This window comes from Crocodylus porosus, unplaced genomic scaffold (genome assembly GCF_001723895.1).
Source record: "Crocodylus porosus isolate Cpor-Errol unplaced genomic scaffold, CroPor_comp1, whole genome shotgun sequence".
Classification (NCBI taxonomy): domain Eukaryota; kingdom Metazoa; phylum Chordata; order Crocodylia; family Crocodylidae; genus Crocodylus; species Crocodylus porosus.
This window is the reverse complement of record NW_017728906.1, coordinates 27,867,960-27,877,080: the sequence shown is the minus strand read 5'-3', so window position 1 is coordinate 27,877,080 and position 9,121 is coordinate 27,867,960. Positions and strand designations below refer to the sequence as shown.

At 36.2% G+C, this 9,121-nt stretch overlaps 1 protein-coding gene across 2 annotated transcripts in view; it reads right to left on the bottom strand.

The window, feature by feature from the left end:
* NCAM2 (neural cell adhesion molecule 2) overlaps positions 1–9,121 on the bottom strand; it is a 529,363-nt gene that overhangs the window by 403,320 nt on the left and 116,922 nt on the right. The gene's annotated exons all lie outside the window — the stretch shown is intronic.

Below are 9,121 nucleotides of genomic sequence, written 5' to 3'. Positions count from 1 at the left end.
AAAGATATAAATTCCCTCCGAGCTAAATCATGCCACTGAGAGGAACTACCATCTCAAATCCTATGGCCCTTTGTTATAAGATGTATTGTCATAATTTTCTTAAAATTAAAGATACCTTTCAATATTGTTAGTCTGATAGACAGTTTAACAATCAAAATTGTTTATCTATTAGGGAAACTATTAATCAAAATATGATGTTAAGAGATTTCAAGAGTTTTTATAAAAATGTAATCTACCCTCAAAAAGGGGTTGTGTGATTCTTACATCAAACATAGATGGCAGTTTGCCTAATGTATCTATGTATCTGTGTGTGTGTGGCCTTGTTGGCTTTTAGATATAGCTATACATAGATCTAGGTAGGTAGGCAGGCATCTAAAACTGCGTGTGTGTGCGCGCGCGCACATGCATGTGTACACATAAACAAACATGGTCTTTAACGTTCTGTATCACAGTTCTGTTAATCAGAATTTGGGTGTATTTGAGAAGGAAATTGACATACGTTTCCTGTCAGCTATCAATGTCTTCATTAAAGCTAAGATCATAAATTACACGTGGAAAATGGATTTTGGCCTTTCAAAAATGAAAAGAATGTTATAGACTGCATCTAAATTATGTTATTTGCATTTGCCTTTATCACAAGGACACTGAAAGACTATATTTATAAAATATACAGTATCCATGATCCTGCTGCATTCTAAAATAGACTTTATACATGATTAAGGTAAGGTTGTGACTCAACAAACCATGCATATGAATGATATTGTTTAAGTATTAAATGAATTTATGCCATGAAAATAAGCTTGCAAATTAAGATACATTGTGGATAATTGAAAGAAGATATTCATTATTACTATATCCAGTATAAAATATGAATGTGTCGCTGGCTTTAAAAAGGATCTATAAAATATTCATGAAATACATAATGCATTTACCTCTGGGACAACATCAAGAATGAATTATCAACACTGCAATACTGTATGCAAGTGCAGGACCTTCTAGTGACAAAGTATAGCATTCTGTAAAGAATTATTTAGTTACTGTAGAGTTTTTGCCAGAATTAATATGCAGAACTAGAATCAGAATTTAAGAGAGTAATTTTAGAACATACCAAGGGACTTCACAGTCACCTCATGTATCCTGGGGGGGTTACTCATGTATGTTAGCAATTTAATAAAGCCATGTGGAGTTCCAAATATGACAGTTCAAAGATTAAAATTTAAAAAAAAAAATAATGACAATACTTTTAATCACTGAAGTCCACGTTGAAAGCTGTACCATAGAGATAAAGTTGTAAAAGTCTGGTTAATGTATACCACATTGTTTAAGAAATCAAAAATGTATTGTGGCAAGGAAAATGTGAAAAATAGTTCCATGATTTGTGCCAAATGATGTTTAGCAATTTTTTATAAAAATAAAAGGAGCTAATATTATTTATTCATCCACAATGTAAGTTTAATAGACTGCTTGACAATCTCCATTTTACAGGTACATTTTAAGTACGGGTTTATGAATAGTATTATTAAAATTTGGAACATATTTTATATATTAATTCCATTTATGCCCAAAAAAGGATATTAATTGCTTATGTGGCAAAATCTGACCTCTTAATTTCCAAGACCCATACAGCTAAATCAATTCTGGCCCTCAGCAGGCGCATCAGTCAATGGCCAGGCCACTGCCGCACAGCTGCGTTGAACCCTGCCCCAGCTGTAGGGATTGGATCCTGGCCGCACCTGTCCTGCACAACCAGGTCAGGCGCTAGCCAAACCATTCTGGTCCATGGGCCTGTTCTAGCACGTAGCTAGAACAGGCCCATGAACCAGAAGCAACATATGGAATGACCTGCCACTGCTCATATGGATGTCAGGGGAAAAAGTTTGGGTACCACTCAGCTAGATCAAATCACTATTGCCATTGTTCCAAATTTGTTTTCATATTACATTTAGTTCACTGCAAGCCCACATTTTTTGGATTTTAAATAAACTTGATTCTAAATCACCAGCAGTATAACACACCATTCTTGCCTGCTTATTTTTTAAATCAAGATTTCATAGAATAACATTCAATATGAGATCAAAGCTAAAACCACATGAAACCTATAAAACTTCCTCTTGAAAAATTTCCCTCTTATCTCCCCCAAAACAGCATAAATCAGTTCCACTGTTTGGATTTTCATAAGGGGCATCCAAATATAAAGTGTTTTTACAAATAAGTTTTCTTTATATATATTTAACTGATTATTTACATGCACGGCTACCAATTTGCATGGCCAATTACAGTTATGGTGGGCTCAAATTAAGTATGCAATTGAGTACTCTGTATTTTGGAAATCAAACCCTAAGTAAAATAAGAATTTCAGAATGAAATCACAAATTACTTCTGTGCGCTAAAGACCATTTAACTGTAACTTTCTACTTCTAATTTTCATTTAGAGGAGAATTAAACCTAACAGTAAAGTCTTGTTTCATTTCAGTTTTATCCTATCACTATGCACCTGAAGAACCAGAGTGGATAAAAAGAATTATATTTTAACATTTAAATTAATATTTTTTATTATTGTTTACATGGTCCCAGGTTGTTTTTCTTTCTTTTTGAAGTTTTATTGATTTAAATTGTTAACATAGATGTTATATTTGTGTCTTCAATAATTTAATATTACATTTTATTTTTCTTAATGTGTTTTGTACTTGGAACAGTCTTCTATGCTTAAAAAGACAAGCTGAGGTCTAGTTTACATCCTTTCTGAGAGAAACAGTTAAAAACAATGGGCAAATCAAGTACTGCACTTGCCAACATTACTGAACATCCACAAGTTTTTAAGAGCAAATTATAAAAAACATGTATAATGGACGGGGATGGTTCTCCCTTTGAGCAGGGAAACAGACTAGATTTCTGAGGTTTCTTCCAAACCTATATTTTTATGTTTTTAAGCCAACAGCATTAAAATGTTTTAAGCTAGGGGTATCAAAGACATGGCCCACATCTGGCCTTCCAGGCTACCTGTGGGCTACTGGAAATAGTGGGGGTGGGTTCTGTTTCAGAACCGTGGCTCCTGGCCACCAATGGACATGGTGAATGGTGGCAGGGAGGTAAATAAGGGCTGTGGAAATACATCTCCTGTTTGTCCTTCCCCCACTGTTGCAACCATACCCTTGTCAATGCTGGACCCACCACAGCTGGCACTAACCCCATGGAACTGGCCTGGGGGAGCCCCAAAGTTGGAATCCAGCCCAGAACTCAGGGTGGGTTTAACACCTTTGCTTTACGCAATATATGCTCCTTTATCAGGAGAAGTTTTACATTAGAGACTTGAGTTCCTAAAAATGTTGGTATGTAAAGATAAACTCCATTAGAAAAATAAGAAACCACCATTTGAAATACAGAAAGTCCAGATTACATCAGTGTTAATAAAGAAACAATATTGCTTTAAGATGACACAGTTATACTGCCACACACATAGCTCCTAACTTCTAGATAACAATGCCCTTTTTAAAATATTAATAGGTTCCTGCCCACATCTTTAAGCTGTTAAATTCCATTCCAAGTCTCACCCTGAGCCTTTTGAAAATGTTAGCATTTGCTTGCATCCCTGCTTCTACACTTTGACTTTTGACTCCACAATTTCTCACATGTACAAACAGAGTCCTACTACCTATACGCCCACTTAGGGATAGCTAGTGTATGCAATATTTTGCTTGTTGCCTTATTTCCACTCTAGAAATGTGCTTAAAGTGACATTAAGAATTGCACATAACTGGAGTACTTTATTTAATTTATTAATTTACAGCAAGTATTTTCAGTTAAGTTTTTAAAAAGCCTTAAAATAGTTACATAATCAGTGTTTTTTACTAATTATAAACAGCAAAATATAAAAACTATAATTTATATTGCTTTGATCTATAATTTTGAATTAAGAACCAGCATAAATGGAAAAATAAAACCTCAAATTAACAAAAAGTAGCAAAATTCCACCCCCACCTCCTCCCCCCCACATACACAGAAACTTTCTAGCATATTGTGTGTTTGTGTGTATTATTAGGAAAGCATTCCTAGCAGTTCCACACTTAAAACTAAGTTTTACTTGTTGTTCTGCTATCTATAAAGAAAATAAGCAACAATTCAGACTACTGTTGGAGTCGGTGTTTTGTTATCACCAGTTACAAAACTGCAGGTTCTTCGAAAGTTCTATATCACTGTAACTGATATATAGTATACAAGGCATATCTAAACTCTGTTCTTTGAAATAATTATATTCTGCAGTTATTCTTCATAGTTGGAAGATTCTCCTACAGTATAACCTAATTAACATTTTTAAGAATTTCAAAAAGAACAGGCCCTTTGCAAAATGTTTCTTCCTCCTATTGTTTTTAGTAGTACTGAATCCAAACTGAGCTCAGCTGAGAGGATAGCTTACTAGCAGTCTAAAAGCACAGGTGAGATCTGACTGACTAAGACTAAGCAACCAACCAGCAACCTCGCACTCCATGCTGCAGTCTCCCAGTGCTGAATGGGGGGGAAAAAAAGATTTAAGTAAATACAGGACTTTAGGATGGGTTTTATATTGTATGCATTTGAATGTAATACCAGAATATGCTTACAAATAAATTCTGAGCTTGTTTTCTTTAGCTATCATTTATTTCCAATTTTTTAATTTATTTTTTCCAAAAACAACATAATTCTGAAGTTATTAAAGCTTCAAAGTCCACAGAAATAAGGATTTAATTTTTAATTAAGAATATGTACAAAACATGAAAATACTCAAGGTAACTATAGTTTAAAATAATCCTTTTCCACTTACATAATTAAGAATGTAACTTTCAGAGTTAAAAGGCACAACTCGTATATTTACTCATTATAGTTGCATTTATGAAATTTATCTCTATTCCTTCCTTTTCTTTTTTGGGCACTTTTAAACACATTAATTCAGGTTAGGGACAGCTTTCCAGTAATCATAAAACTATTTATTTACTCAGTCTAGCCTGTTTTATTCTGTGGATGGTTCTCGCCATAGTCTCCGAAATTCTTTTATGTTTATGATAATATGTTTTATTCTGTAGTACTGGTTATAGTCATTCTAAATCAACCATTTGACTGCTCACAATTCTTCTGTAGCATTTATGGTAGTGTTGAGGTGATATTATTGCTATGCTGGTCAGGAAATGTGAGATGCAAGAAACCTTTAATTGAAACAAGTGCATGGTTGGGACAGACAAAGACATGCTTTAATGTACCCTTCATCAGGCGAAGCAGACAGCTGAGTTCTGCACAAAGTGAAGCTGGTGCTTTTGTTTTGTTTTGTTTTTTTGTTTGTTTGTGTGTTTTTTTAGTAAAGGGAAGGAGAAGAGGTGGTGGTACAGCTCACCTTTTTCATAATAGCCTACTGGATAAAACACCTAGGAAGTGAGAGAAAAGCATTGCAGGCCCATCTCAGCCTGAGGCAATTAAAACATAATTCACCTCCCAGGACAGTCACCCACAACACTACAGAATAGTCTGGGCAGAAAATAGAAAGTTGCAACCAAGATTGGAAGAATCTTAAGGCAAGAGCCAATTAAGAAGAAATCTGGCTCTGTCCCTGTACCTAAGGCATTTAGCTGTGGGGAGCAGGCAGAAGGATGATCACTGTCTTGTCGGTTCTCTATTCAGTTTCACTTACAGCTTACCTGCTTCTTAATGCTATCTCAAGACAGACAGTTTTCAAAATAAGAAAGGTCCATGTATATCTTAAATCCCTTCCAAAAAGCTTAGAGATATATACACATATATGGCTCAAGCTACAAGGGCTGCAGCCTGGTACAAGCTGCAAGGCAGATTGAGTTAAAATACACAGATAGGAGAATTTAGGCTGAACTAAAACCCTATTTTTATAGAGGGTATTTTTTGTATTTTTATTTCAGTGTTATCTTAGTTATTGACTTTACAACTAGAAATGCACAGTCCACTTGTCACAAACCTAAATGTGATTTATCACTGTTCAATGCCAATGCACAATACAGTTTGACAAACACAAAATAAGTATTCTCAAAGCAATTATGAAACTAAGATTAAGAAACAGGCTTTGATTGCACATTTAAATATTGGTATTTCAAAGCAATTTACAAGTACTTATTTTACAAGAGCAATATTGTGTGTGTTACACATATCCATACATGCACATCCACATGCCTGCCCCCTCACACAGAGAATTAAGGGTGAATATATAATAACAACTTTACATAAACAAAGAAAGACAAGCGTTGTAAGCAGCAAATTTTGATATTCTCCATATTTTATTAGCGTTGGAGTACAACATCACACCATCACTAAATAAATACAGGGAATTTTCAACCACCCCAAACTCAAGGATTGACAAACACAAAATTCAGAAATAAGGATTCATCTAAGGAAAATTAAACATGGTAAGAGATAGAAAGCATATTTCATGAAACCAAGATAGCCATAATTCTGTTCTATAAATGACACTGCAACAACTATATGAATAAAACATTTTAAGGTCAAATATCTGTGGTCCCATTAGTGAGAGAGAGGAAATAAACCCACTATGAACAACTATATGTGCCAATATTCTATACATATCCTCAGATTTTAAAAAAAAATACAAAGATTGATCTAGGTCTACTTAGGTTCCAAAAACTCTATAATTAGAAGTGTCACATTGATTAAGTTTGATTCTCATTTGGAACAGACTAATATCCAGCAATGAACATTTTCACATGCAAGTCATTTCCTCAAAAACTTTTTAGACTATTAATTTTCCACCTACACAATTAACTTCCTGAATTACATCTAAAAAAATTACAAATCAGCTATAAAGTTACTTCTGCAAAATAAAGAGAAACCAAGATATGTGGTAGGTCCTATTGATTCCTAAAGTTCTTAGAGGTGGGTATGATTCTTTGACAGAACAAAAGCTCTCTCAGTATGAAAGACTATCAACCAATGTAGACAATTCTAGACAAAAAAAAAAAATTCGAATGGTGAAAATAAGCTGCATATAAAAGGAAAGTATGAAACAAAAGTAAATAATACTAAAAGGCTGGTTACATTTTTTTTTTGGCAAAAGCAGTCTTTGTATTTAACATTCATCCTAGGACCACCTTAACCCTTTATAGTGAGATTTTATGTCAACTGCAGATAAAAGATACCTGGTGAAAGGTTGTTCTTGCCATGTGGGTATGCTAGAAAGGGTACTAGATTACCCACTGGTGACCAAGACATAATCAAAAGACTAAAGACATAGCTATAAATACCTTAGTGGGGATTTTTTTTAATGCAGTTTTTTATATATAGCAGAACTGTTTCATTATCTCATGAACTTTTCTAACAAATAAGCTGACATACTTCTGCCCCTTTTTTTGCACTTCAGATTAAAGTTTAAAGTATACATCTCATTAAATTACTCTGATTAAACCATTTACAAGCAAAGGGTGTTCAAAAGCAATGATACTGTCAGCTTTACAATATACCCATCTCCACAGTGGGGAACATACTGAGTACTGCATAGAGTGTGTGTATGCAAGCATCAGACAGCATGTATATGCATCCAATGTAAGTATGTTATATTTCACATTGAGGAGAATATTTATAGGAATAGTACATAAGAACCTCTTCAGATGCAAGGCCAATAGATAACCCGCTACCTAACTGCCACTTTAAGCATCTTCTAGCTAACCTAGATCTAAATGTAAGGCTTCTCTCTCAAGGACATTATATGAATTTATGAGATACTCTGGGAAAAAACATGGTTTTTCTTTTTTAAAAAGAAAAAAATGAATCAGTTTGGTTTCCAGATATAGCAGGCTACCCCCTATTCTTCATTTTAAAATTTCACAAAACCTGTTGCAGCCACTGTGTACTAAAAATAATGACTTGCTAAGAACATAGCAAATGAACTACAAGAATTGTGACATGGTTCTGGACTGAGAAAATGCCAGACTCCATTCTGGGCTGCCCACTCTTCTGCATAAGAAAAGCAGTAAATCAGACAGCCCTGTTACACCGCAATTTTGGGTAACTCCTGGAGTTCTTAACTCCTGGACTGTCCACCCACTAACACCTAACAGTGATTTACACAGCTCAAAATTACACCACCTAGCTCATGTTACATTAAGGTGTAGCCATTCTAGGCCAGGGGTTCCCAAACTATGATACACGTACCCGTGGGGGTAAGCAAAAAAATCTCTGGGAGATCGTGGCAGAGCGGATGGTAAAAAGGGAAGGAGAACCCCACTCACACCCCCTCCCTTACCTACAGTGCATCTGAGATCCTCCCAGACAGTGGTTCCCTCTGGAAGCCGAATAAGCCAGGCCAGGGCCATTCTCCACACCAAACCATGCTGGAGGGACCAGCCTGATCAGAAGTTGGTGGCAAAGTTGTTTCCTGGTGAAACCCTGGGATTGGGTCTGGTCCAATGATGAGCAGTTGGCTGACTGCAACAGACCCAGTTATCCCCTCAGCAGATATTACAGGTCACAGCTATGCAGTGGCAGCAGACACCAAGGGGAAAGGGGGAGCAGTTGGAGCCTTTAAGAAGCCCCTGAAACTGAAGCACAGAAGGAAGCAGAGTACAGAAAGCACAGGACAGTGGACAGCAGAGCTGAGCTACTCACCTTTTGTTGTTCTTATTAAGAACAGATGGTTAGGGATACCTGGGGCAAAGCCCAGCATCTTCATCTACAAGGCTAAGTGTAAATAAGGCATGAACTGACATTAACTGAATGTAGACCCCATATGAGGATCGGAGGTGATATGGAGTATTTACAATCGGAGGTTTGAGGTGGGAGTGTAGAGGATGGAGGAGCTCCCATTCTGGCCCCTAAGGCACCCTAGCTGACCGAGAGGGTCAGCTGTATCAAGACTCGTAGCACTACTAGTTCCCCTATGAGGAGAGGGATGATCCCTGGATATATAACCTCCTCAAAAATTCTATCCAAGTCACGGCAGATGAGACTGTGAGGACTGGAGTTTCCTAGACTCGAGGGGGAGGATATACTGGGCCACCTTATAAAGGACATGGCTACTATAGGCCACCAAGACATCCTTTCCTACCCTGGAAAGGCAGCAATAACACTGTGACAGAAGTACATGGGAGAAATTCTGTAATAGCAGTTTTAAAGGGAG